A 27,266-nucleotide genomic window follows, 5' to 3' on the forward strand; every position below is an offset into this window, starting at 1 on the left:
AGGAAGAGCTGTGGTTTCAGGAATGAAGTTGGCAGTGGCAAAATAAATAGTTTCTGGACTTTCTATAGTCATAAGGTTTGGTTATTCAGAGACCCAATGCAAGTGTGACCTGAGAAGCTGGCTCTATCATCTGGAGAACTATGGAGAACTAGATTAGAAAAAAGCTAAAGGAGAAACAGGCAGCAGCCACCATGGCCCACCATAAGAAAGACTACTGTACAGAATTGTCCAGTTATAGCAGCTGGATGAGATCTTCAGGATGAGGAGGAAAAAAGAAGTATTACTGGCTGTCTTGGACTTTGCAGACACCTGGGCTTGCCAGGACCTATAACATCCACTGTGTATGGTGATGACTGCCCAGAAATAACCAGGCAGCTGATCACTGGATGTACAGTGGATCTGGACATGCCCCTGTATGATCAGATGGCATTATTTAAAAAAAAAAAGGTAACAATTGGTTTGCATCAACTAGACTAAATCAATTAGATAACAGTTTTGTATTTGAGAGTATACAGCCCTATTTCACATGTTGTCTTCCCTTGTCTTGATTAAAAGTAGTTTCCCTCATGTGAATCAGGTTATCAAGAATCATTTTCATGTTTTCTATTTTGGAGATGGAATGAAGATTATAACAGCCTTTTGAGCAATGAACTATTTCATTCAAATTTCTTTATGTTTGTTAATAGGATCTGCTGCCAGGTCAAATATCACCATTTGGAAGTTGTACAAATCATATTTGTACATTATATTTATTTATAAGTTTCCAATTACATTTACATTTTGTATTTTAAAAGTTTTTGGATATACTTACTTTAGAACTTTGGTGAAATGGATCAAGATGTGGATCAGTGCACTAGGATTTTCAGAGGTCTGGCTTCTTTTGTTAGATTCTGATAAGCAAGGAAAGGTATTTTTATCACCACTACCTTTGAAAAAAAAATTGAAAATTAGAAATAAAAATTATGGTCAATTTTAAAACATTTGAATGTCCAACCAGAAATTGCTAAAATTATTTTATTTAATTATTTATAATTAAGATGAAGTGAAAAAAATTATCAAAACCATTAAGTATTATAGAGAATGGATCACAGCATACTGAAATCAACATTATGTGATAAATCCTAAAAAAGAAAAAAATCTTCCAAAGTTCAACAAACCAATATAGAGATTTTGTACTTTAAATGTGTTCTAAAAGGTCAACATTGCGACAGCAAATGTTCACACTTAAATTCTCACCAGCATCAGCAGCCATAATTAGCTTTTGTGTTCACAATTCTAACATCATTAGCAAACTTTTCTTGCTTTCTTTTATAGGTAAGGCTATGCCTGCCAAATAGAAGTACAATACAGAGAAACAACAATTACAACCTGCCATCCAGATAAATTTTAACTTTCCCAATGAAAGTATTTTTTAAAAGGCCACAAATTTATTAGTTAGATTGGCAGGCATGCAATTGAAACCAGTCTCCTCACTACCCATTTATTTAACATTCAATTCCCACACCATCTCAGCTAGTCTACACCAAGCGTAACTATCTACTTGATTCCAAAAACAAAACAAAGGTATGAGGTTGGATCAAAATTCTTGACATGCCTATGCTTTGTTTCATGCCTAGAAAAAACATGTGACTGTTCTGAGCACAAAACGTTGGAAGGTAAATTTAGCAATCAGAAGAAGGAATCAGTCAGATGAAGAACTGTTCAAGTGAGTGTAGAAGCTGGCTATCAGATAGTTACAACTGTGCAGATAAATATGAAATGATGTGTACACAATTTCAGTTTGAATAGTATAATAGCATGAACGTAGAAATTAAATTAAATGAGGCCTATGTCAGGATCATATAAAATGATTGATTATTCCTTTACATCCAGCAGCATCCATGTTGGTGGCAAAGCAGTATGGCAGTTGTGACAGTGCAATCAAAGTTCCGCTTTGTTTTTTAACCATTGTTGATATCAAAAACATGTACAAAAGGACAGGTCTTCATTTGCACTTCGGCAACTGCTATCTTGCCTCTTAGAGCCCCCTGCTTGCAGATGTTGGAGGATGTTAAAGAATACATCATTTTTTTTTGCCTTTTTAAGATTAAAAAAATATATTCCTAAATATATAGTTTTTATGCATGCCCAACATACTCTGTTGTTATCAACTTATATAATATATTCATTTATTGTATAATGCACTCAGTAATGTAGTCTTTTATAAATATTCACTTTTTCATATACCCTGTTTTATTCAAATTATTGAGACAAGATTGATGGATGCCTGGCGATTCTATGTATTACTAATCTTAACCATTTGTTGATGTCCATAATGGTATCATTTTGCAGGAGAAAACTTGTCAGTTTTTGAACTCAAACAATTATCATTCTTTCGCTTTCTGCAGAAAAGGAGGAGAGTAGACACACAGATTTAAAGAATGAACTATATTAAGTTTGCATGTACAAACTGTTGTAAAAATGGCTATGGGTAAATTATCTGCAAAATTAGTTTATTGAAACTTTTATGAAGAAACAAATTCTATTGAATGTAATTATACTAACAAACTTATATTACTGCCTAAAAAATAAAAACTGAGCTAAAATAATTATATAAATATGTTTAGAAAAAGCCTGTTATGATGGCTTCATATCTTACAGAAAGAAAGTCCAACATTCAGTCAAATTATATGATTGTTTTTTGGGGGGGCATATTTCCTCTTGTGTTTATTATGTACATCTTATTGACAGGGATCCTTCCAAGGAGGAATGCAAACATCTTAGAAGCATATGGAGTCACTGAAATAGCCTCCATGTTTCAGAGGCTGTGGTAAGAGATCCTGAGGTTTCCTAGACCACAGGAAGAATTGTACCACATAATTCTGAGAGGACATGATACTCTATCGCGTCAGAGTTGGTATATTTCTTATTATGTTCTGTAGCCTGTACAAAGTTGTGGAGTATTGTAACAGTAAAAGGAACATGTATACCAGAAAAACTTGTGCTGTTTTATTGTTTATAATAATGAAATATTACTCTGATCCATTGATCACTACTATGTATGTATGAGGTTTTCTTAATCCAGAAAAACATTTGCAATTGTGTATTCTGTCTGATAGAAGACCTTATTATAAAGTTCAGAACATGAATATAAGACTGATAAGAAGGATACCCAGAAGAATTATTTAATTAGAATCCTATCTAATATTTCACATATAATTTATATAAAAGTTTTAGTCAGTCAGAGAGAACAAAGCATTTTATTTTGTTAATTCTTTACTTCACCTCTATAGCTTAATTTTGCTAAGCTGTAAACCGTGGTTTATAAAACACACACAAATCCAAAGACAAACCCAAACAATTACGCTATAGTTCATAACACTATGTAGACCCACCCAGAGATACAAATGCTACATTATTTTGAGTCTGTTGGTTTTTTAAAAAAACTCCAATGTAATGATTTAATGTCACTATGTACTATGCAGCTGGTGAGACAGCTAATCAAGCCAATTATATTGTGTACAAATAATATAAACAGATTTTAAACATTTCTCCTCAGAAGTGAATCCCAGTGAGATTCATAAGTTTGGCCTCTTGCAGTATTAAATACATCAAATAAATGATGGTTTTTATAGGTCAAAGAATATCACGGGACAACAAATACAAGGAGGTTGTTGCATCTCCTGGCATCATTATTTTTTTTTAAAAGCAATTGATTAGGTAAACTAACTTGGTAAATATTGTTACCATTGAAAGTAGTATGTCTTGTTTAAATCTTTACTTTGATTTCAATGGGATCCAAGTAGAAATACTTTGTAATCCATTCAGCATGGTCAAAGTAATTTTACAAGGAAGCTTTGTCTCATTTCAGAATCATCCCTTGACCTGTCTGATCTAATAGGAAAGGCTTGTTTATTTACTTTTGGCTCTGCACTAGCTTAATCAAAATCTGAGCAAATCTAGCTTTGCCTTTTAGTATTCCTGATGCTTTTCAATGCCAATAGGTATAATTCCTTCACCCCACCTCCCAGAACCTAGATTAAGGACCATTGTTACTTCTTCTTCCATAGAATATCATTCTGTTTCTAGAAAACATTATCTCTTCCTTGATTGTCATGGCATCATTACAGCTATTACGTAATGTGTCTTCTTGATAAATTGCCAACATATTATAATTTTATTTAAATAGTCTGCAAAGACTTATTATAATAGAACACAGAATTGTGTCTTGCATCCAGGAGGCTATTTTCCTAGTATCAGCTCTCTTTCATTTTATTTCTCAGATTCAGGAGCGTGAGCACACAGTGATTTCTGCAAGTATGAACTGAATTTTGTGCAGCCCAGAACTCAAAACTATGTCCCATCACATGTAGTGAGACATTACTAGCAACTTTAGGATTGCTGTCTGAGAACACTATGTTCATCAGTTATTCTATAATAAATTGACACAAATAACAGATGGACTGTTTGCAGTTATGTAGCTTGTAGATAAAGTGATATTCATAGCAGCTTAGTAAATTGTTTAAACTCTGTTGGGTCATATTCACAATTAATAAAATAATCTGGCAAATAGAAAATGCTAGCAATTTCTACAAGTGACGCATTTAATCATTAAAACAGTCATCTTTAATACAACAAAATACAATAGGTTCCTTGTCTAAATTAAACTGTTCAGAGAGAAAACAATACTTGGGATGGAAACATTGACAGACAATTTTGGAAATAATTCAGGCTATAAAGAGTTAGCAGGACAATCCCATTTTTGATGGATAATTCTATAAAAACTGAACTAGATTGCAAAATTTTGAATAGCCTGTTTACATCACTGCTTAAGATCACCAGATATTTCAAGTCTGTAGCAATAGTACCCATCTTTTGCACTGGTTTGGATCACTTAGAATTTTTCTGGTTAGGGGAACAATCCTGCAATGTTTCTTTAGGTAGCTCATGCTACTGGGGTATCCTGTCATTTTTTCTTGCCCTTTCTTTTCTTATTTATTTAATAAACTTATTTCTTATTTATGATAATACTGGATGGTTCACAAGAACCTTCCATAAAACCAGATTAACTTCTATAACAATATAATATATCTCATCAGAGTGCTTCAACATATCACTGAGTCTACATTTACATTTTTCACTTCCACAGTCCAATGCCTGGGTTGAAGAGGCATTGTAGAATGCCTCTATGTAGGCTATGTAGGTCTTCATAGCCTTCTGGAAATCAATAAGGTGGGGGCATCTGAATCTCAGGGTACAGGCTGTTCCAAAGAGTTGGGGCATCCACAGCTCCAAGATCCCATCAGATGGCAACATTTAAGGGAAGAGCTATGGAGCACAAACACTGTATCTCACTGGGTGGGATTGGTTGATACTCTCAGGGAGTGGCAGTGAAATAATCTGGCCCCGTGTCATTTAGAGCTTTAAAGGAGATAATCAACACCTTGAATTGCACTCAGAAAACAATTACAAACAGTATTCTGTAAGTAATACAAATTCTTAATGTTTCAAACTGATAGTTTTCTGCAACAATCTTTTAATAATTTTTAATTTAGTTCATAAAGTCCATTTCTACTTACCAAGTGCTAATTATTAAGTTGCAGAATAACTGTATTTGAGCGTTTACCATATATCATTTGACTCAAAACTTTTATGTGAGACCATTTCCTGACATATGCAATCAAAATTTTGTATTTGCAAGAAGTAATGTTAGCCTCAAACTTTCACACCTTATTTTTGCATATTATTTATTCAACATTCATAATTTAAACACACATTACATTGCAAAATGTTACAATATTAGGAGCCAACATGACTGTGAATGGGTGAATTTAAAGATTCAAATCTAGGGAATTGTAGCAAATAATTGAAATCTAGAACATCATCCATTCTGTAAACTAATAGTTCATAGTAGTTAACATCTGTTTATTTCATATTTCAATTGCATTTGTTCTCAAGGTATATAAACAATTTGTAAAGACAGCACCTAGTCAACCATGGTTGTTCTTCAAGTACTAGACAGGATTGGATCTACAGTAAATGCACATTCTATCTTTACCTGTTTACCCTTCCCACAACCCCTGGCACTCTGATAGAATTCAATATAGATGAATCAATTAATCACATGAGATGGAGCTTGATTTGAGGAAATTTACATTACATAGCATGACTAACTGAAAGAGAGAAAGGAGAGAGATAGTTTTGTTGCACTACTTTTTATTATTTGTATAGTACTATCTTAAATCATAAATTTGCAGAATATTACTTCCCATTATTATTTTGTACTATATATGTATATGTATGCATGTATGTATGTTTGAGAGACATTTGGTGTAGTAGTTAAGGCATTAGACTAAAAACTGGGAGACTGTGAGTTCTAGTCCTCTCATAGGTCAAAGTCAGCTGGGTGACCTTGAGTCGATCATTCTCTCTCAGGCCTAGGAAGAAGGCAATGGCAAACCACTTTTGAAAAAAACTTGTCAAGAAAACTGTGGGAGCTTGTCCAGGTAGTCTTCGAGAATTGGGCATGTTTCAACAGAAATATATATATATATATATATATATATATATATATATATATATATATATATATATATAGGTCTTTGGTTGTTCGGGTTTTTTCCCACGTAAAATTGGAAGTGTCTTGGCGACGTTTCGACGAAGTCCCATTCGTCATCTTCAGGCTGGTGTTTCAGCTTCGTGCTTTGAGCAGCAATGTGTGGTCTTAGCTGTTTCTTCCTTTTAACTGCCAGTGGGGGTATGAACTGATTGGGTGGGAGCTTGGCTGTGTTCTGATTGGGTGGAGGTGTGTTCTGAATGGTTAGGGGCTTGGCTGTGCTCTGATTGGCTGGGGGAGTGTTCTGTTTGGTTGTGCTCAGGTTAGTCTGAGTTGCAGAAGGGTTTAAGATTTTGGGGTTAGGGAGTCGTTTGTCAATAAGGGCGGGTTTCCAAATGGCTGGTAGGCGGGAGGTATCATCTCGCTTGTTCATGCTGTGTGGGCGTTTTTCTATCTCGATGGCTTCTCTGATTATTCTGTTATTAAAATGTTCACTTTTGGCAATGGTTCTGGTATTTTTAAAGTCAATTTCATGTCCTGTGGCTTTAAGGTGTTGGACCAGGGAAGATGTTGGTTCCTCTTTTTTGACTGAGTTCTTATGTTCTTCAATGCGTGCACTTATTCTTCTGTTGGTTTGTCCGATGTATGTGGTGGGACAAGTGGTGCATGGGATTTCGTATACTCCTTGATTTTCTAATTCAATTTTATCTTTGGGGTTTCTAAGGATGGTGGATATTTTTCTGTTTGTGCAGAATGCTGTTTTGATGTTGTGTTTATGGAGGATCTTACTGATTCTGTCTGTGGTGCCTTTTATGTATGGGAGGAGGGCTTTGCCGTTTTCTTGTTCTTTGTCTTGGATTTTAGTGGGGGTTTCTTTTTGGATTAGGTTTGTAATCTTATTTCTATGGAATCCATTGGATGTTAGTACATTGGTGAGAGTGTGTAGTTCGGGTTTTAGGTGTTGTTCGTCAGCTAAGCGTTTTGTTCTGGAGATGAGTGTCTTGGCTACAGAGTTGATCTGTGCTGGGTGGTGGTGTGAGAGAGCGTGCAGATAGCGGTTTGTGTGTGTTTTCTTCTGGTAGATGGTGTGTCCTAGGGAGCCATTGGATTTCTTGTAGACTAAGACATCCAGGAAGGGAAGTTGGTTGTTAGCTTCTGTTTCCATGGTGAACTGTATTTTGGGGTGTAGGCTGTTGAGGTGTGTGAGGAAGTTGTCCAGTTTTTCTTTCCCATGTGGCCAGATTATGAAGGTGTCGTCTACGTATCTGAGCCAGAGTTTGGGTTTGTGATCCGATTTTTCTAGAGCTTGGGTTTCAAAGTGTTCCATGTAGAGGTTGGCAATGACAGGTGAGAGGGGTGATCCCATGGGTGCTCCTTCTGTTTGTTTGTATTTTTGTCCATTATAGATGAAGTATGTGTTGGATAGGCAGTGGTTGGTCAGATCTAAGATGTGTTTGGGGGGGTTATATTTGTTTTGAATAGCTGTCAAGGCTTCTTTGATAGGCACTTGGGTGAAGAGGGATATGACATCGAAGCTCACTAGTAGGTCGCTGGGCTGTAAGTTTTGTTTCTTTATGATCTCTATAAACTGGAATGAGTTTTTTACGTGTGAGGTGATGGATTCTGCATAGGGCTGTAGTTGTTTGGCGAGAAATTTGGCTAGGTTTTGTAGAGGGGAGCCTATGGAGCTGACTATAGGTCTGAGTGGGGTTCCTTCTTTGTGTATCTTGGGGAGACCATAGAGTTTGGGGCATCTGGATGGTCTCCCCAAGAATTATGGTCGTTAGAGAAGGAGGGAAGCACATGCCTGCTGAGGACAATTTCTTATTACACTTTGGCAACTGAATTGATATTGCAGCACTAGACCAGTGATGGCGAACCTTTTAGAGACTGAATGCCCAAACTGCAACCCAAAACCCACTTATTTATCACAAAATGCCAGGGCTGCATCAGCACTGTGGTGCCCACTGGGTTGGCATGGCTGCAATGGTCACAGCAGACTGGGTGAGCGTGGCTGGGGCCAGGGCGGCGGAGGCCAGTCCCTTGCCATCTCTGGGGTATCCCTGGGGGGCCAATGACGCTTGCTCGCTCACTTCCTGCCCTGTTGCTTCCAAATGCGACGTGCTCGCTACTCTGGCGAACTCTGCTGGGGCAATGGTGTACGTGCCCACAGAGAGGGCTCTGAGTGCCGCCTTTGGCATGCGTGCCATAGGTTCGCCACCACTGCACTAGACTGTACCAGTGGTGGGATTCAGCTGGTTCACACCACTATGGGAGAACTGGTAGCTAATTTTTTGTTGCCTAGGCCCAAAATGGACTTCCGGAAGAGGCATCCACACAGAGAACCAATTGTTCACATATTTGAATGCCACCACTGGACTGTACCTATTTATACAGTCATGGGAGTATGCATTAAATTATATACAATTTTTACCAGGATTTTGTTGCCAAAGATAACTTCTTATTACTGAAAGCCATGAACAACCAATTACCAGATAAATTTTTTCAATCTCCTGTGCTTGTATGGATTTTGATAAAGGAATCAGAGCAGTATCTTATTAACATTTCTTAATACTTGGCCATGTTGAGAATGCAGTCTGATTTCACCTTATTGTGTTCTTGATTAGTATGGTAGATTGAATAATAAGGAATAAATAGGTTCAAACATTTATTGTGGTGGATTCTGACACTTGGTTGGAGGAGGGAGGGACTCTTTTCCAGGGAGCTAAGAAACAAATCAGCCTTGAGTCCTTGTTATTCAGAAAGAGGCCCTTTCACAAGATTTATCCAATGTGCTTTGGTCTGGCAAGATTCATGTCTATGGGCGAACAGCAATAAAGAAATTACTTGAACAACTCATTGTATCATACTTGGTGCCTTGAACCTGACATTTATTTACCTATCAACCTATCTATATGATAGCAGTGTTCCAATATCTCAGGGTTGCCACAAAGAAGAGGGAGTCAAGCTATTTTCCAAAGCACCTGAAGGCAGGACAAGAAGCAATGGATGGAAACTAATCAAGGAGAGAAGCAACCTAGAACTAAGGAGAAATTTTCTGACAGTTAGAACAATTAACCAGTGGAGCAACCTGCCTCCAGAAGTGTGAATGCTCCAATACTGGAAGTTTTTAAGAAGAGACTGGACAGCCATTTGTCTGAAATGGTACAGGATTTCCTGCCTGAGCAGAGGATTGGACTAGATGACCTCCAAAGTCCCTTCCAACTTTTTATTATTATTACTATTATTATTGTTGTTGTTGTTGTTATGGATCACCGCACAGTCAGCCAGATGTTCAGACTGGATTTGGTATTTTGTCTACCTATCGAGTCCTTACCAAGGACCTGGGATAGGCAGATGTGAATGTTTGATGGTATTACAGATATCGTTGCAGGATGGAAGCAGTTCCTAGTAAGGCCACCTTTTGCAATTGACTAATGGCGAATTTGTCAATGCCGATGGTGTTCAAGTGGTGCTCCAGTTGTTTTGGGATTGCACTCAAGGCACCTATTACTATTGGTACTACCCTTGTTTGCTTTTGCCATAGTCTTTCTTTTCTATTTGTAGGTCTTTGTATTTTGTTATCTTCTGCAGTTCTTTCTTGTCTATTCTGCTGTCTCCTGGCACTGCCACATCCACTGTCCAGACTTTTTTATCTTTCTTATCAACAATAGTTAAGTTCGGGGTGTTATTTTGCAGGTGCTTGTCTGTTTGAATTCTGAAGTCCCAGAGCAGTTTAATTTTATCATTTTCTATGATTTTCTCTATTTTATGATTCCACCAGTTCTTCCTTACAGGCAAATGATATTTCTTTCGATCTTCCAATGCACCATTCAGCGTCTTTGCATAGGCAGCACTTACTGTCTGTTGCTGTATTCTCAATTTTGACTTTATATGCATTTGTCCTTAAGGCTTGATCTTGTGCAGCCAGAATTAGTCCCTCGGTTTCTTTCTTCAATTTTCCTGCTCTTAGCCATTGCCAGGTCTTGTTATTATCTGCTTTCCCAGCTATATTTTTATGTATTGGCCATGTAGTGCTTTGTCTTCCCATGCCTCTATTCTGTTCTTCATTTGGTCTTTCTTGTAGGTCAGTTTGGTCTCTCCAGTAGTCAGTAAGCCTTCCTGATATACTAATTTCAGTGCATCTTCATCACTGTCCTTCAGATATTCTTCCAAAGCCATTTTTTCTTCTTCAGCCATCTGATGAACTTGCAGCATTCCACACCCACCTATTTGCCTTGGTAGATAAAGTCTGTCAATGTAACTGCATGAATGAAGGGCATGATTCATTGTCATTATTTTTCTGGTATTCCTATCCATTGCTTTTAGTTCTGCTTGAGTCCAGTCCACTATTCCAGCTGTGTATCTAATGACTGGAATTGCCCAGGTGTTGATTGCCTTCATGGTATTTCCTCCATTGAGTTTGGACTTTAAGATCTTCTTCACTCTCTTGATGTATTCACCTTTAATCTGTTTCTTGACTTCAGTGTGCTTGATGTTGTCAGTTTGAAGGATACCCAAATATTTGTAGTAATCATCATAATCATCATCATCATCATCATTATTCAGATATCTGTCCCTACCCACAGTGATGCCAAAAGGTGCATTGTAACTTTATAATGCAAGCTCAGTCCTTTTCTATTTGTGTCACAATGTCACACACGAGTTTATAAGAGGTAGCTTGTATTGTTATATCTTTTCTTCCTTTATCACATTTATTCCTCCTCCAGATGCCTATGCTTCTCTACCAAGATAGATTTGATACCTTCCAAATGCTAATAGATTCCAGAGATCAATATAGAAATATGATTGGAACTGGTACCCATGCCTAATAAATTATCTTGGACAGTTTCAGATACATAAAGAAACAGCACATTAAACAATAGCTCTAGAGTGGAGACCTGAAACTGACATAATCTTCATAATTATTATATAAAGAAGTTTTTGATCAGTTACTATTAAGTTTACCAATGGCAATGGGGAATATTCAGGCCAAACTAAGGATTTTTCAAATGTATGTTTACTTGAGTTCCGATAAATTATTTTTACTTACTATTTGAAATATGCAATATACTATATATAAAATATAAACAACACAAGATATATATATATATATATAATTAAAAATAAAATGTTAAATCTTTTTATTACTATTTTGTATTTTCAACCAATAATCCTAATTTATATTCATATAAAACAAAATATTTTAGCATACATGCAGTAAAAATATACAACAAATGAAATTGTAATCTATTTTAGTAGAAATTTTTGTGGGCCTAACACACTTTGCTTAATCTTGTTTTTCTACAGCTGTATATTTGTCAGTCTGCATTTTTTCTTGAATGCTAGGAGTCAATAATGAGGAAAAAATATGGCATTTGTTCTATGTAATCTTAATACAAACTTTGGAGATGATAAAAAGAAATAAAAATAAAATGATGTGTTGAAATATGAATATACACTAACCTATCTATTTTCCATTAAAATCACTGATTAAACTTTCAAGAATTTCATTATGAGTAAGTCAGGAAAGGGTTGAATAACCTACTCAAATGACTTAAATGTTTGTTTATATGGAACATTTGGAAAAATACTTAAAATAATTATGTCAGTTAAAATCCTGTGGAACTAAACTGCATGGTTAACCACCATTTAATGACTTAATCGTGATATAGATGTAGACTGGTTTTATAGCCAATTCTTTTCTTTTCCTTAGAGAATTCTAACAATTACAGTTCAGAGGAAGAGCAGATACCGTATCTAGGGATCCTGACAAAAGTCTTCTCATTATCTCTGTGGCCTCCAGTTTCTTGGATTCTTATAGGTATTTGTGACATTTAATTGACATAACACGTTTGTCTTGCAAATAACATTGATTTTAACTGTAGTAGTTAAAAATGGCCTTTTTTTCCAAGTTAATCCAGTTAGCAGCTGGATTTTATCACATGATTTTATATGAAATGCCAGCACCCTTACTCCAAAGTTTTATGAGTTGAAATCTGAAATACTAAATACTGAAAATACTGAATTACAAAATTTTAATCATTTTTTTAAAATTAAAAAATATTTTGTGACTTTTGCAAATGTCACCTAGAAATGTCATGGAATCCCTGACTCCTGTTATAATGACATTCCCAATGCCACTGTTAACAATGCAAATATAAAAGTTAAGTAATCTTTGAGCTGAAAAATCCTTGGGATTTCACTTACATGAAGCCTTCCTCATAAGGAAATAGTTTGCCACAAAGAAGAGGATGTCAAGCTATTCTCCAAAGCGCCTGAAGGCAGGACAAGAAGCAACGGATGGAAACTAATCAAGGAGAGAAGAAACCTAGAACTAAGGAGAAACTTCCTGACAGTTAGAACAATTAACCAATGGAACAACCTGCTTCCAGAAGCGGTGAATGCTCCAACACTGGAAATTTTTAAGAAGAGACTGGACAGCCATTTGTCCGAAATGGTGTAGGGTTTTCTGCCTGAGCAGGGGGTTGGACTCGATGACCTCCAAGGCCCTTCCAACTTATTATTATTATTATTATTATTATTATTATTATTATTATTATTTCAAAGTATGTTCTTTTGCTCCCCAGTCATAATCATTTTTTTTAAATTTCAAAATTTTATGTTTGAATATTAAAAAAAAATCCTCCCTAATAATAACAGTTGAACAGTAAATCAGTTACCAAGAATGGTTGTGCTTCCATTTCATTTAATGGATTTTAGCAGAGGCTGGGTAGCACTGAAGTGGATAATTAGACCCAACTTCATGGTTTACATGGCATCTTCTAACTCAATGATTCTCAGCCTTCCTGATGCCGCGACCCTTTAATACAGTTCCTCATGTTGTGGTGACCTCCAACCATAAAATTATTTTCGTTGCTACTTCATAACTGTAATTTTGCTACTGTTATGAATCGTAATGTAAATATTTGATATGCAGGATGTATTTTCATTGTTACAAATGGAAAAAAGTGATAAAGTACAGGTAGTCCTTGACTTACAACAGTTTGCTTAGTGACTGTTCGAAGTTACAATGGCACTGAAAAAAGTGACTTATACCACTTTTCACACTTATGGCCGTTGCAGCATCCCCAGGGTCATGTGATTTACATTTCGATGCTTGGCATCTGATTCATATTTATGATGGTCACATTGTTCCAGGGTCATGTGATCGCCTTTTGCAACCTTCTGACAAGCAACGTTAATGGGGGAAACCAGATTCACTTAACAGCCATGTTACTAATTTAATCTCTCTCTCCCTCTTTCTTTCTCTCCCTTTCTCCCCCTATTTCTCTCTCCCTCTCTCCCTTTCTTTCTCTCTCCCCCTCTTTTTCTCTCCCTCTTTCTCTCTCCCTCTCTCCCTCCATCTCCCTTTCTTTCTCTCTTCCTTTCTCTCTCTCCCTCTCTTTCTCTCTCCCTCTTTCTCTCCCTCTCTCTCCCTCTCTCTCCCTCCCTCCCTCTCTTCCTTTCTTTCTCTCCCTTTCTTTCTCTCTCCTTCTCTCTCTCTCCCTCTTTCTCTTCCTCTGTCTCCCTTTCTTTCTCTCTCCCTTTCTCCCTCTTTCTATTTCTCTCTCTCCCTGTCACTCTCTCTCTCCCTCTCTCTATTTCTCTCTCCTTCTCTTCTTCTCAAAGATCCTTAAAATCCTTAAAAGTTATGCTTGGGTGGAAGACTTTTTCTTTTACAGATGGGGTGGGTTGGCAGACAAGTACTCCAAAAAATAAAAGAAGGAAAAAGGGGGAAAAAAGTGCGAGTAGATGTCCAGTAGCTAGCTTGAAGTTTGAACGACTTCTTTCTCTTGCCACCGGCTTCTAGGAGGAGCAAAAGACATCCAGCACTGCAACCAGGCACCCTGGACTGGCCATTCCAGGGCTTCCTGCACTGGCTGACTTAGTTGTCTGCAACCTCCTATTGTCGCTTGAGGGGGGGGAAAGCAACACGGGCAGGAGAGATTCCTTCTTTCTCATCAGGGGAGGGAAGTTATGTTGGACTGTCAACTCTGTGTCGAGCCCCATGGGCCCGACATTCGCCGGCAGGCAGGAACCCACCTGCCGAGCTGCCACCTCCCCATCGCCCTCCACGCTGGCCGGTTCCGTTGCCAGACCTCCCAGCTGACAAGCACACATTCAGGGGGTCGCCAGATGACGGGCACAGAAGATCGCCTCTGCGGTGGCCTCCCAGCCACCCGCTTCTTTGGCTGGAGCAATTGCCAGGGCTTGCATGGTCACCGGCGGCAGGGAACGCATCAGCGGTCATTGGGGACCATGCTAGCAGTTCTGTGCCACGGAGGCTTAAGGCACGGGACGTTGAGCACCGCGGTGCCATGGGAGGTGGCAGGACAGGGAGGAGGGGCTACCTGCATCCTGCTGGCTGAACTCTGGAAGCCTGCCTGAATGAAGAATTTTAGGGGGAGTTGAAAGCGAGACAGGTTCCTAAGACCATCGGAAATATGTGTTTTCCGATGGCCTTAGGTGACCCCTGTGAAAGGATTGTTCAACCCCCAAAGGGATCACGACCCATAGGTTGAGAACCGCTGTTCTAACTGTATAATTCTACAACATGAATACAAACTAGACACTGTAATTAAAAAATACAGTTGCAAAATGCTATTTGTTTTCAATTGCAATTTTTAAAATTTAATTAAGTTTTTCATTTTTATATTTCTCATAGTTCTTGGCAAACACCTTCTCTGTTCTGCAGTGACTCTATTCTTGCATTGTGCAGTGCTAGGACAAATATGCCAGTAAGGGTAGAAATTGCTCTCCTTTTGATGTTTCTGCTCTTTATAAAAAGATTGCCCCTGTATCCTAAATCCTATAGAACTCCAGCTCAAAAGTATAGAAGTATCCTAATTATACATTAGAGCAGTGGTTCTCAACTTGTGATCCATGGATCCCTGGGGACCCACAATGTGGGTCCACAAAGGCTTGAAAAAATGTTATGATTTAAATATTGAGTTGTCTTGGGGGCCCGTGGCCATGATCCATGGCCACAAAAGGTATTTAAAGGGACTCCATGGTGAAGAAAAGGTTGAAAACCACTGCATTAGAGATATACAGTGTATAGTGTGCCTTTAGATTTTATATTAAATACCAGCATAATCATTGTATAAAGCAATGTCTCAACCTCAGAAACTCTAAGATGTGTGGACCTCAATCCCAAAATTTCCCATCCAGCATGAAGTCCACACATCTTAAAGTTGCTGAGATTAAGAAACAATGCTCAATAATTATAAAGAAATGTTTGAACATAATTTCACTACATGAATAGTCTATGAAAAATGATTTATACTTCCACGTCCTTTGGGATTTTCCCTTTTATAGTAAAATTGCAATAAATAATCAAAATACAAGAATAACACATCTCCACATTGCACTCCATGCACTAGGAAGAAAACTATTAAGAAGGCTGTAGGCTACCTCTTGTAGACTTTAATTATGATTCATAGTACATTTTGAAATTCTTCATTTGCTATCACTATTCTCTATTATTTATAAACTATTTCTTAGGAAAGCTCACCCCTCCTCCCAAGTTTTAATGCTGTGCCATTGATTGCTTTATTGAACCTTATAGATGTGAGGTCACCTCAGTTGGTTTGGCAAGGCTTAGCTTTTTTGCTAAGAAATCTCATCCAGCTTGGATCTAGACCAGATTGGGAACCTGGAACTGACAAAACTTTTGCAGATGTGCATGACAACAACCCTGGGGTTTTTGTTTTAAATAACCAGCTTTCTTTTGGAAGTGGGAAGGAAAAACCTCCAGAGCATTTTAACATCTTTTGTTGGTCAAGCAATTCTTCTTGCTTCATGTGACAGAAGAGACTTCTCACTCATTTAAGTTTTATTGTATATATATTTGAGCATTTATCAACATTAGTTATCTAAATGAGGCCTGCTATTGTTGCCTGCCCCATCTCCCTTTTCTAACTGCCATTTTAATTTCTCATAGTATCATTGGTGCATATAAGATTCAAAAGTGGCAAATAGACACAGCCATCTATGTTATTCAGAATTCTAGTACTCTACATTAGGGTACTAGATTACATTAGATTACTCCACCAGCTGCTGCTTAAACTGTAAGTTTTGGGAGATTCCACCAGGAAAGTAGCGAGGCCCTGATTGGATCTCCATTATATTTATAGTGTACTATACTCTGTTTAAACCCCATTTCAATTCTGGTCGGGCTGCTGGAATGTGCTACACTCCACCAGCTGCTGCTTAAACTGTAAGTTTTGGGAGATTCCACCAGGAAAGTAACGAGGCCCTGATTGGATCTCCATTATATTTATAGTGTACTATACTCTGTTTAAACCCCATTTCAATTCTGGTCGGGCTGCTGGAACGTGCTACACTCCACCAGCTGCTGCTTAAACTGTAAGTTTTGGGAGATTCCACCAGGAAAGTAGTGAGGCCCTGATTGGATCTCCATTATATTTATAGTGTACTATACTCTATTTAAACCCCATTTCAATTCTGGTCGGGCTGCTGGAACGTGCTACACTCCACCAGCTGCTGCTTAAACTGTAAGTTTTGGGAGATTCCACCAGGAAAGTAGCGGCCCGCACGCCTAACGGCATGCGAATTATATAATTATATAATTAAAAAATCACAAACAGTAGCAGTACATTCAGGCAAGTGTGTCTGACATCCCCTGTATCTAAAATGTCCGGCTTAGTTCAGTGCAACACCTGCTTTGCAGCTGTCTTTCGCAGTACCCTTTTCAAACTTGGAAACTGTCCTATCTGTAAACAAATCACTAGCCTACAAGGACAGATCATTTACCTAGGGTCTGTAATCCGTGCTCTTCGGGCAGAAACTAGGTGTCCAGTTCAGCCCCTCTACTCTAGTAAGCCTCCCTGCTATCAGCCCCCTTTACCACAAAGATCCTGCAGGAAAAGGGCAGTGTGGACAACCGGGGGATCTGGCAGGGTGAGAGCTGTGAACCATAAACACAAAGCTTTCGCTGTGTCCCTGCACAACAGCTACAGTGCCCTTGCTGACCTTAATAGGGACATTAAGGAGACAGGTAAAGGTATTTGTCAAGATAACTCAAATAAGCAGGGGATTGTGGTCCGAGATGAAGAACTAGATTTTGACAGGGAGAAGTGTGAATCAGGTATTGCACGTCAGTCATGCAAGAATAGAAAGGCTCCCAAAAAGAGAAGCTACCTTCTGGTAGGTGATTCAATTATAAGGGATGTAAATTTAGGAAAGGACACAGAGGCTTTGAAAGAAGTCAGGTGTCTTCCAGGTGCTACTGCCAGTAGGGACAAGAAGCGTATTTCTAAAATAATCAAGAATGGCAGCAAGGACTGTGATGTGGAGGCTATTGTACATCTTGGCACTATTGATCTGTCCCAAAAAGATGTACTCTCTGTGCAGAATGATTTCCAGAGCTTGGGGAAGGAACTTAGCAGAATAGGCTGTAGGCTTACTGTCTCAGAGGTTTTACCAGTGTATAAGGAGCAAAACGGAAAAGGCCAGCGCATAGCACAATTCAATATGTGGCTAAAGGAGTGGTGTAAAGGGGAAGGCTTTGGATCTATTAGTCACGATGTCAGTAGCTGGTCCAATCAAAAGATGTACAAAAGAGATGGTTTGCATCCATCAAAAAAAGGGACTGAGTTACTCGGCTATAAATTCACAGATTTTCTGGAGGGAAATTTAAACTAAACAGCGGGGACAGGGAGTTAATTGATACTGAACAACCCTGTCCCCGGCAATTTAAAAACTATAGGGCTATCAGTGCATGTAGCATAGATGTGTGTGTGGACAAGAATACCAACCTTGCTATCAAGCAAAATGAAGCATCTAATAGCGAGTGCCACATAAAGTGCACTAACCAAATAGGTGGTAAGACAATAGGGGAACTCAGGCACCACACAGGTTATGTAGAAAGGAAACACAGGGCCACCCACAAAGGACTCAAATGTTTATACACAAATGCACAAAGTATGAACAGCAAACAGGGTGAACTAGAAATTCAGGTTAATGAGGGCAGATACGATATTGTTGCCATTACGGAAACATGGTGGGATGAAACTCACACATGGAACACACAGCTAGAGGGATTTAAATTATTTAAAAGAAACAGACCCAATAAAAGAGGAGGTGGAGTTGCTCTCTATATAAGAAATAACTACATCTCCACAGAAATAGAGTACAACAATGATAAAAACTGTCTTGAATGCATTTGGGTCAATATAAAAGGGGGGGGGGGAAATGACATTGCTATAGGTGTATACTACAGACCACCCAACCAAACAGAGGAAATAGATGAACTTTTTGCTAGTCAGTTAACTAAGGTATGTAGGAAGCACATCACAATAGTAATGGGGGACTTTAACTACCCTGACATCAACTGGGAGACAAACTCCGCACCAAGTGGAAGATCAAACAGGTTTCCTGGCAAACCTAGTAGACAACTTTGTCTCCCAAAAAGTAGAGAAGGGAACCAGGGGATTAGCCATTTTGGATCTAATTCTCACTAACAGAGATGAAATGATAGACGGTGTTGAAGCCATAGGAACCCTGGGAGGAAGTGATCATGCAATATTAGAATTCAACCTTATAGAAGCACAAGCAATAGAACACAGTCAAACTAGAGTCTTGGACTTCAAGAGAGCTAATTTCAATAAACTTAGAGAGGGCTTGGGAAGGATTCCATGGATGAGAATCCTCAAGGGGAAAACAACTCAAGAAGCTTGGGAAATTTTGAAAAATGAGATAATAAAAGCACAGTCTAGCACAATACCAACAAAGAGGAAAAATAACAGCTCTCAAAAGAAACCAGCATGTCTGCATAAAGAACTCTCTGACAAATTGAAAGATAAAAAGGACAAGTATAGAAAGTGGAAAGAGGGGAACATAACTAAGTCAGAATATCAGCAAATAGCCCGAGCCTGCAAAGATGAAGTGAAGAAAGCCAAGGCTCAAAATGAACTGAGGCTTGCGACCAAAGTCAAAAATAACAAAAAAAGCTTCTTTCAACATGTACAAAACAAGAAAAAAGTGAAGGAAATGATTGGTCCATTAGTGGGTGGAAGTGGCAAGAAGGTGACAAGCAACAGGGAGAAAGCAGAACTATTTAACTCATTTTTTTGCATCTGTCTTTACACAAAGGGAAAAAACAGACCAACCTATCAAAAATGGTGCCATAAAAAACAAAACAGAAACACAAGTTAAGATAGGCAAGAAAATGGTTAGGGAGCACCTGTCCAGCCTAGATGAGTTCAAATCGCCAGGACCAGATGGATTACACCCCAGAGTTCTCAAGGAACTGGCAGATGTGATATCTGAGCCACTGAACTATATTTTTCAAAGATCCTGGAACACAGGGGAACTACCAGAGGACTGGAAAAGAGCTGGATCCAGGAAATTACAGACCTATCAGCCTGACCTCAATACTTGGGAAGATCCTGGAAAAGATAATCAAACAACGAATCAACGAACACCTAGAGGCAAACAAAGTCATTACTAAAAGCCAACATGGGTTTGTCAAAAATAGATCATGCCAGACAAATCTTATTGCATTCTTTGATCAAGTGACAAAATTAGTGGATCAGAGGAATGCTGTGGACATAATTTACTTGGACTTCAGTAATGCATTTGATAAAGTAGATCACAACCTACTACTTGACAAGATAGAAAAATGTGGGGTAGACAGAACCACCACCAGATGGATCCGTAGCTGGCTGACCGGCCATACTCAGCGAGTGGTCCTCAATGAAACTGCATCTATATGGAGGGAAGTGTGTAGTGGGGTGCCCCAGGGCTCTGTTCTGGGCCCAGTACTCTTCAACATCTTCATCAACGATTTGGATTAAGGGATAGATGGGGAACTCATCAAATTTGCAGACGACACCAAGCTGGCAGGAATAGCCAACACTCCAGAAGACAGGCTTCAGATACAGAAGGATCTGGACAGACTTGAACACTGGGCACTAACTAACAAAATGAAATTCAATGGTGACAAAAGCAAGGTTCTACATTTAGGCAAGAAAAACCAAATGCACAAGTACAGCATAGGTGGCACCATGCTCAATAGCAGAAACTGTGAGAGGGACCTCAGACTCCTAGTAGACAATCACTTAAATATGAGCCAGCAGTGTGCTGCAGCTGCCAAAAAGGCCAACACAGTGCTAGGCTGCATTAACAGAGGGATAGAATCAAGATCACGTGAAGTATTAATACCACTCTTCAATGCCTTGGTAAGGCCACACTTGGAATACTGCATCCAGTTTTGGTCAACACGATGTAAAAAAGATGTTGAGACTCTAGAAAGAGTACAGAGAAGAGCAACAAAGATGATTAGGGGACTGGAGGCTAAAACATATAAGGAACGGTTGCTAGAATTGGGTATGTCTAGTTTAACGAAGAGAAGGACACGGGGGGACATGATAGCAGTATTCCAATACCTCAGGGGCTGCCATAAAGAAGAGGGAATTAAGCTATTTTCCAAAGCACCTGAAGGCAGGACAAGAAGCAACGGGTGGAAACTAATCAAGGAGAGAAGCAACCTAGAACTAAGGATAAACTTCCTGACAGTGAGAACAATTAATCAGTGGAACAGCTTGCCTCCAGAAGCAGTAAATGCTCCAACACTGGAAGTTTTTAAGAAGAGACTGGACAGCCATTTGTCCGAAATGGTGTAGGGTTTCCTGCCCGAGCAGGGGGTTGGACTAGATGACCTCCAAGGTCCCTTCCAACTTTACTACTATTATTCTTATTACTACATTAGGCACTCTGTCCAAGGATTTCTGGAAAAAGACGACTCTGAATGTCATAAGTATTAGCTATCTTTCTAAAATAAAGTTCTTGTTCCTGAATTGTTTGCATACATTGTAAGAAAATTACAATTATTGTAAATGATATTGCAGTAAATGATTTCAAGTCCAGTTGTAATTAATTATAGCAAGTCATGCCCAAGATTTGAAAGGCTAGATCTAAGAAGGTATCCTACTATTAATACATGTTTTAATTTAGTTTTTTCCTATGATGTTGCTTATATAATATTCTTTGTATGGTATTTATTGTTTCTCAGCAAATCTCTTTTCTTCTATGATAAAAGGGAACATATGCTGCAGTGCTAAATTAAAGGTATCACAACAAATCACTATAGTGATGATGTGGAAAGGCTCTAACCCAACTAACATCTGTGAATTTAAAAGATGTCCATATCTTCATTGTGTTTATCAACAAAAGAATACAGTACCAAGAATATGAGTGTGCGTCTCCATTTGGATCCCCATGTATACAATCTGGAATACTCATCATAATTCTTTTGGAAATTAAATTATGCTACCTCTTCCAAGACACATGCAATGTATTTATCCCAGAGCAGTTAATGTTTGGAATCCCAAAACATGCTGTTGTTTTTAAATTGCTTTTAAATTTAACATATAGGGACAAAAATAAAGAATTCCCTTGAGGTAATAAGTGTTGGTATTCAAATTGCTGCACCAGAATTGAGAACTGAGTGTCCCTCCTTGTTTCTTTAGGCCACCATCCAAAGCTATCAGGGAAACCAGCCTTCTCCTCAGGATGTTCCTCGGTTCCTGTTTCTAGTGGAACTTTTCAAAAAATCCAGAACCAAAGAAGAGTTCTATTAAATGCATGGCCTAGGTCAGGGGTAGACAACCTCGGCTCTTTTATGACTCATGGACTTCAACTCCCAGAATTCCTGAGCCAGCTATGCTCAGGAATTCTGGGAGTTGAAGTCCATGAGTCATAAAAGAGCCGAGGTTGTCTACCCCTGACCTAGAGATTCATTTTGGTTTTCCTGTTTTTTAGACTTCAGAATCTGCCATTCATTTTAGTCACAAAGTATCTCAGAAATCACTTGTTCCTATTTGACCTTCGCATTAAAGTTGCATTTTTGTCCCTGCATGTCAATATAGACTTACTTAACTGGCTCCCTTTGCACTTGGAAGAGCTTTACACAAAATAAATTCAATACCATTTTAACACTTGGCTTCCATTTGAATACTTACTCTCTGATGCCGTGTGGAAAACTTTGAAAACACCCTAGCTAAAGAAAAGTAGCTGTGAACAAGACATAGTTCTTCAGCATGTGTTTGGCTAAGTATAATGGTTTCATGATAGGGGAAAAAAAATAAAGGCAGCATATAAAAATATAATAAATAACTAAACAAGGAGCACCTGACTTCTGACACTGAAAATTAGTCCTAGAACAAAGATCTATGTAGGTAATTTCAGGATAGTGTTTTAGTATCACTGAAGTTAGTTATTTGTGATATAACACCTCTAATATATAAGGCAGGAGTCTCCAACCTTGACAACTTTAAGACTTGTGGATTTTAATTCAGAAAATTCCTCAGCCAGCCTTGGTAGGTGAGGCATTCTGAGACTTGAACCCCAAAATCTGTAAAGTTGCCAAGGTTAGAGATCCCTGATATATGGCACTTACAACAAAAAAAGCATATGGCGGAAGATCTAGTAACTGGAGTCTAGAACAAAATAACTGGGTAACTGCAGTCTAGAACAAAATAATGCAGTATTGGCAAGATCATAAAAGCTGAAATTTTCAAATGGAATAATAGATTAAGAAATAATGTAACAAGTTGCACATCCAAGTTAACACAAATATGTCACAGCAGCAGTTCTCTTTGCCTCAAAGATTTCCTTTGCCCCAAAGATATAATGAACATCAGAAAGGCACTGACAGATCAAGTCCATCATTTAGACCAGTGGTGGCGAACCTATGGCACAAGTGCCAGAGGCACACATTCCATCACCTCAGCCCCACCTTCCCCCACAGCCCCTCCTCAGCAGCAGCCCCCCTGGAGGAGAGTCACCCCGGGTGCCGGCCAGGGAAAGCAGTTGTTACCCCGTCTTTGACACTCACTCAACAGAGTCAAAAACCACCACGTCAGGAACGGAGAACATTCGGTTTAATTCAGAATAAGAAACGGAATAAAGTCAGCACTGGCAACCATTGGACTCATGGCCTCTTTATACAGTTTACTAAGACCCCGCCTAGCCCACCCCCCTGCCACCGCCCATGCGCCACCACCCACTTCCGGACCACCCAACACCCCTAAATGGTGATGCATCCGATTAGTATGGCCTAACGCTTCCCGACGCTTCGGCCGCTTCTCGACGCTTCGGCCGCTTCCCGATGCTTCGGTAGCCTACCAGCAGCTCCAGGTTAGTCTCCTCGCAAAGTCCGTTGAGTCTACCAACTGCGCATGCGTTAGGCTGTTTAGAGTGTCCTTTGCGCATGTGCGACTCCGGCTATATCATCTGGTCGTCGGAGCGGCCTCCGCGCATGCGCGCCAGCCAGCTGGTTGTCGGCCGATCTGAGCGTTGGGGCGACTCCAGCGCCTGCGCGCCACTCAGCTGGATGTCGGGCCGGCCGGACGCCGTTCCAGGGAGTGGAGGCTTCGCTGCTGCGGGTAAGTCGGACGGCCTCTACTACGGCCCGACATACTGCCCCCCTTTTACCAAGGCTCCCCCTGAGAAAAAGAGAAGATGTGTTATATCGGTTCCTTTGCCCCCACCTTTCCAACCCCCGGTGCCCTACTCAGTTTCGGCTTCCCAGGGTTGTCCACATGGAATTGGTGGATTAGTCGAGGAGCCCTTACATTATCTACCCGTACCCATGTAGCATCGGCTAATGAGTAGCCCTTCCACTTAATCAAATAATACAAGTCACCTCTCCTAACACGAGAGTCGAGTATCTCCTGTACTTCATAATGGCCATCATCGACAGGGCCTGGTTCAGTTCCCTTTCGATACATATAGACAGGTTTGATCAAACTACAATGAAACACCGGGTGCACCTTTCCCAGCAATCGGGGTAACTGCAGTTGTACAGTAACCGGATTAATGATCTTTACAATTTTAAACGGGCCAATATACTTAGATCCCAGTTTTCTGCACGGGATTCTCAATTTCAGATATTTGGTGGACAGATAAACTAGTTGGCCCACCATGAACGGCTTACAGGATTGCCGTTTTTTGTCCGCTTGCTTCTTCATCTTTCGTCCATATTCCACTAGCGCCGTTTTTACAGCCGCCCATGCTCCGGACACCCACTGGACCCACTCCCGTGGAAGATATGGTTGTGCTTCCAAGTCCCGACACTCAGGTATGGGAATGAAATCCTTCCCCGAAACCACCTTAAAAGGTGCGAAACCTGTACTGGTATGCACTGCGTTATTATATGCAACTTCTGCAAACACCAGGAGGTCTGCCCAGTTAGCCTGCTGATAGGACACATAACTCCTCAAATACCTCTCGACTGCTGCATTTGCCCGTTCAGCGGCTCCATTGGTGGCAGGATGGTACGCAGTGCTGAGTCCCTGTGACGTTCCCAGCAATGCTGTGAAGCCTTTCCAGAATTTTGCTGTAAATTGAACCCCCCGGTCAGATATTATTCGCCGGGGGGCTCCATGGATCCGATATATATGTATCAGAAACATGTGGGCCAATTTTTGAGCAGTCGGCAACCTTCTACACAGAACAAAATGTGCCTGTTTTGAGAACAGATCGATTACCGTCTAAATAACTGTATGTCCCTTACTACTTGGCAATTCTACGATAAAATCCATGGCGATATCCTGCCATGGATGTTCAGGGTCAGCCACCGGTTGTAAATACCCCACCGGCCTTCCTGGCTGGGATTTACATGTAGCACACACGGAACATGCTTTTACATAGTGTTCGACATCCTTTCTTAATGTAGGCCACCAGAATTGGCACCTAGCCAGGTGTAACGTCTTGACAAACCCGAAATGTCCCGCCAGCTGTGCATCATGACATCTCTGAAGGACCCCAGGCCGTAATACAAGTGGAACATATAGTTTTCCTCCGAACCATACCAATCCTTCTCTCTGGGTGAACAGGGTACGGTGTTTTTGAAACCACGAATCCTGTGGTATTGCCGCCCTCAACTCTGATTCAAAATCTCCGATCGTGGGACGGGACCTTACCCTACTCACTCCCTGGGTATATGGTGGTAATATAGCCTGTATTATTTCTTCCCTTTGACTCTCATATTGAGGCAACCTAGATAATGCGTCCGCCAGGAAGTTACGGCCCCCAGGGACATATTTAAGCTGGAAAGTGAACCGTTGAAAGTATTGCGCCCATCTCACGTGTTTGGGGGCTAAACGTCAGGGCGATTGCAATACAGCCAGATTTTTATGGTCCGTCCATATTTCAATTTCATGTCTAGCCCCTTCCAGAAGGTGCCGCCATGTTACCAAGGCCCATTTAATAGCAAAGGCCTCCTTCTCCCATATAGCCCATCTCCTCTCAGTTTCTGATAACTTGCGTGAGGTATAAGCGCAGGGCTGCAACTCGCCTTTGGTGTTTCGTTGCAACAACACAGCCCCCACCGCCACATCACTCACATCTGCCTGGACAATGTATTGTTTATCGGGATCTGGATGAAGTAGAATGGGCTCCTTGGCAAACAATGTCTTTAGATGTTCGAACGCAGCTTGGCTTTCCCTGGACCACGCTAATGGCTGACTAGGCCGTGTCTTTACAGGAGAGTTCTGCGTTTTCAATAATTCCGTAAGTGGCAAAGCCACCCGTGCAAAATCAGGAACGAACTGCCTGTAAAAATTCGCGAACCCCAAGAAGCTCTGCAACTGGCGTCTCGTCCTAGGTGCCTGCCACCCAAGTACTGCTTTCACCTTTTCCGGATCCATTTCTATTCCCGAGGCTGATATCTTGTATCCCAAATACTCGATACAGGTTTTGTGAAACTCGCATTTTGAGAGCTTCACGAACAACTGGGCCTGGAGGAGTTTGTGTAATACCTCTCTGACCAATCGTATATGTTCTGCCATGGTCTTAGAATATATCAAAATATCGTCCAGGTAGACTAACACCCCGCGATATAAATGTTCATGCAACACCGCATTAATGGTCTGCATGAATACTGCAGGCGCTCCCTTGAGCCCAAACGGCATGACAGTGAACTGGAAGCTCCCTAAAGGGCAATTAAACGCGGTCTTCCACTCGTCTCCTGGTTTTATTCGGATGCGGTAGTATGCTTCCCTCAAATCAAGCTTAGTAAAAACCCTCCCTTGGGATAAATGAGATAGCATGTCTTTCAACAAGGGTAATGGATACATATTTTCAGTGCTTACCGCATTCAACCCCCTAAAGTCTACGCAAAGCCGTAATCCACCATCCTTTTTCCCCTGAAATATCACAGGAGCCACAATGTGAGATCGGGCTGGCTGTATAAACCCACGCCCCAAGTTTTTATCAATATACCTTCGTAGTTCCTCCAACTCCTTAGGAGACATGGGGTACATCCGGGGTTTTGACAGCTTTGCCCCCGGTATGATATCTATCGCACAGTCGGTAGAGCGGTGTGGCGGCAACGCATCACACTCCCGCTCACTAAACACGTCCTTTAAATCTTCGTACTCCACAGGAAATAACCGTTTGCTTTCACTAGCTTCTACCACCACTTTGATCCTTTCCTTAACCCGTAGTTTAGCAGGTGGTAATTGTACCTGTGGATTCTCCCTCTCAGTGCCCGGAGGCCGGGGACCTACAACTAATCTCATACGGCGATATCCACCTGCCCACCAAATAACCGGTTTCCATTTGTCAAGCCAAGCCAACCCCAAGATCACGTCTTCAGTCATTGAGGGAATTACAATAAAACGTAGCAACTCCCAATGATCCCTCATCTCGAGTCGTACCAGTTCAGTTACATGAGATACCGGTGCCCCACCTAGCAAGG

The 27,266-nt window shown here is 40.1% G+C and overlaps 1 protein-coding gene across 6 annotated transcripts in view; it reads right to left on the minus strand.

The window, feature by feature from the left end:
* COL8A1 (collagen type VIII alpha 1 chain) overlaps window positions 1–27,266 on the minus strand; it is a 114,418-nt gene that overhangs the window by 29,897 nt on the left and 57,255 nt on the right. For all 6 annotated transcript variants that reach the window (XM_039322429.1, XM_039322423.1, XM_039322425.1 and 3 more), the window contains exon 2: window positions 812–926. The gene's annotated coding sequence lies outside the window, so the exon portion shown is untranslated. The remainder of the gene's footprint in view (window positions 1–811; window positions 927–27,266) is intronic.

The sequence above is a fragment of the Crotalus tigris genome, unplaced genomic scaffold (genome assembly GCF_016545835.1).
Source record: "Crotalus tigris isolate CLP2741 ecotype Arizona unplaced genomic scaffold, ASM1654583v1 scf7180000024115.3125172, whole genome shotgun sequence".
NCBI classification, from domain to species: domain Eukaryota; kingdom Metazoa; phylum Chordata; class Lepidosauria; order Squamata; family Viperidae; genus Crotalus; species Crotalus tigris.